The sequence below is a fragment of the Kryptolebias marmoratus genome, linkage group LG20, assembly GCF_001649575.2.
Source record: "Kryptolebias marmoratus isolate JLee-2015 linkage group LG20, ASM164957v2, whole genome shotgun sequence".
In the NCBI taxonomy this organism is placed as follows: Eukaryota; Metazoa; Chordata; class Actinopteri; order Cyprinodontiformes; family Rivulidae; genus Kryptolebias; species Kryptolebias marmoratus.
The window spans coordinates 20,488,877-20,492,079 of record NC_051449.1 but is presented as its reverse complement, the minus strand read 5'-3'; the positions used below and the strand labels follow the sequence as shown (position 1 = coordinate 20,492,079).

At 43.1% G+C, this 3,203-nt stretch overlaps 1 long non-coding RNA gene across 1 annotated transcript; it reads right to left on the bottom strand.

Moving 5' to 3' along the window:
* Positions 1–6: 6 nt before the first annotated feature.
* LOC112450648 lies at positions 7–1,373 on the bottom strand. Its single transcript, XR_003039329.2, has 3 exons — positions 631–1,373; positions 472–550; positions 7–198 (listed from the first exon to the last, which is right to left on the bottom strand). It is a non-coding gene; the product is annotated as an uncharacterized LOC112450648 (long non-coding RNA).
* Between the last annotated feature and the right edge of the window lie 1,830 nt (positions 1,374–3,203).

Below are 3,203 nucleotides of genomic sequence, written 5' to 3'. Positions count from 1 at the left end.
TCTATCATACAGGTTGAGCTCAACTCAAAATAATAGTTATAAACCATCTCAGAAAAAAATAACTTACCGAGCGCAGTAAATAACTCCGACAGGTGGAAAGTAAATAGTCCTGAAATGACTTGGCTTCTGTCGCTTCGCTTTGGTGGGAATCTGTGATTCTGGGGCGGAGTCAGTGAATTAACTCCTTCAGTGTTCGAGCTGCTGGTGGAGTTCAGAGTTAAGAAGTAAAGAGTTATTGATTCTATTTTAACACCTCTAGATTTGGGATGTATATTATTAGTAGTTAAAACAAAGTGTTTACGTATCAGAGTTACATGAACAGAATGTGACTCTATACGTGTAAAATTAACTCTGCTTTTGCACAAAGTCTGCTAACACCAAAACATTTAACACTTTTGAATTTGCTGTGTAGGTAGGTAAAGTGTGTTGTTTTTTTTTTTTCATAGGGATTGATCAGTGTTGAGCAATCACTTGAACTGAGGAGGTCTGAGTCTTCAGGGAACATGAGGAGGCAACCAGTCCAGCCATCTTTACACCGGGGAAGGACGATCTACATAAGGAGTAAATGAGCACAGGTAAGTCACATCATCTCAGGGACTCACAAAGAGTGATAAAAACAACCCAATTCACCAAGGTGAAGGTACAGTCAGGCATCAGATGATAGTCTGGACTGATCTTAAATAGCAATTGCTTGAGGAGGTTATTGAAGACAGGTGAGACGACTGAATCCGGGTATGAGTTGAAACTAGGAAGTGCAGAGTAGAGGTACAGCCTGCCCACAGCTCCATCTACAGAACCAAAAACGGGAGAGGAACAGAAAGGAAAACTCTAGGTCCAGCAGGAATCCTAAGAATACAGTGAGAGAGCATGACTTTGAGTACAAACAGCTGAGATGAGCTTTCTTCGTAGGGTGGCCGGGCTCACCCTTAGAGGTAAGGTGAGGAGCTCTGTCCTCTGGGGGGAGCTTGAAGTACAGCTGCTGCTCCTTTGCATCAGAATCAGCTGAGGTGGTTCAGAAGTCTGATTAGGATGCCTCCTAAATGCCTATCTCCGGAGGATTTCCAGGCACGTCTCACAGGGAGGAGACAGGATGAACCAAGAACTCACTGAAATGATTACATCCTCTCTGGCCTGGGAACGCCTCGGGATCCTCCAGCAGGACCTGGAGAGGAGGGCTGACTGGGTGTCCCTCTTGGACCTGTTGTCTCTGCTACCCAACCACAGATTATAACACGGAAGTCCTCTCTTAAAACACTTCCAAACTCATTGGACACGACTGAACTGGAAAGAAACAAAATCTTAGACCATGGAGATTATTTCCCCCCAAAACAAAAACACAGATATCCAATTCAGAATAGACTTTAAAATCTTACTCCAACATAAAAAAGCTGGTTTACTTGTGGTTCCTAGAGTTTCTAAAAGTAGAACAGGAGGCAGAGCTTTCAGTTCTCTTGTGGAACCAACTTCTAGTTTCTGTCCACAAGGCTGACACCCTGTCTGTTTTTAAGATTAGACTTAAAACCTTCCTTTTTGATCAATCCTGTAGTCAGGGTTGGTTTGGGTTTCCTGAGCCATCCCTTAGTTATGCTGCTTAGACTGCTGGAGGACAAATTGACCACATTTCCTCACTCTGCTGCTGTCTTTACTCGCTCTGCTGTAATTATTTCTATCACTAACATGGTTTTCTTTGTCTTTCTTCCAGTAGGAACTCCACCTGGACCAATCGTTCTGCATTTACCTGTGTCTCTTTCCTGACCTCTCAAACCCCAGCTGGTTGAAGCAGATGACCGCGCGTCCTGAGCCTGGTTCTGGTTTCCACTGTCACCAATGTGCTGCTCTGCATGAGAGACTGAGACAAAGTGAAGATTCAACACAATCTGCTGGCTTCCTTAGATAACTTTTGGCTTTTTTATAATGCATGTAAATGTTTTTATACAGTGCCCTGAGACGACTTTTGTTGTGACTTGGCGCTATAAAAATAAACTGAACAGAACTGAGTAATAGTTAAAGTCTTCCAGTTCAAAACAAGGACGTGAAGCATTTCCCTTAGTCTGAAAACCTCTCCCCCTCCAGCATGTGTTTTTAATGGGGCAGATAACAGAAACATTAGTGTTCAGAGATGAATTACACTCCTGAAGTCACAGGTTTGTGGACGTCAGCAGAGCACAAAGGCCCACTGTAACACCACAAAACTGATGAAATCATCCAAAGTGAGGGTTCAAGATTAAACAATAAAAAAAAAAAAACAACTATGAGTGAAAGGTCACTTGTAACGACCGCCGTGAAAAGGCCTTTCCTTCTCAGCTTCTTCCGCTAGATGGCAGAGCAGCACCGTTGCCACACAGCACTGTAACGCCGCTTAATCTTGTCAGAGTGTGTTTACCGTGAAGAAGAAGAAAAAAAAAAAAAGGTAGTCAAATCTGGTCTACATTTTCTGTCACTGGGTGAGAAGCAGGCTGAACGTGAAAATGAACCAAACAGCAGAGAGAGCGTGGTTTCTCCAGTCTGGGGTCTGATCGTGCAGGAGGGTGATATCAGATGCCATGACAGCCTGAAATGAGGCAGCTTTGGCCAGTGATGGTGCTGTGAATGGGTGTGTGTGGTGTAAAGGGGGGGGGGGGGCAGTGTTATGCACCGGTGAATTAACCAATTGTCTCTGGGCAGAAAAGGCTGAGCACTAACAAACACCAGGGGAAGAAAAGGAGCTAAAAGGATGATGTAATCCTTTAAAGGGACATTCACAATAAAGTGCACACACACATATATACACACAGACAAAAGACACGAAGCTGAAATCGCCACGATGGTTACAGGTATTTATATGTAAGGTTTCTTTCTATATCTGATTAAAATGTGGTAAAAAAAAAAAAGAAAATACTGACCATGTCATCAGTCAGCTCCAGAATTATAGGCATGTGTGCATAACAACATTTTTATACAATTTTAACAAACCAAAATATTGCAAGAAAACAAGGGATTTGTGCTAGATTGCAGGCGTTGATTTTGGACTTCGATGAAAATGTTGTTTCTTACATAATGAGAAACATTCCCATCCTCGGTGCGGCACTGAAATACAGTCTGCAATGTTATCAAGATGTTTTACTGTTGATGTTAGTGTTCTACTGACCGAAGGTGCCTCTTTACAACGCACCCGATAGAAAATGCTGAGCGTGAAGCAGGAAGCAGCCTGTGCTAGTGGTTTC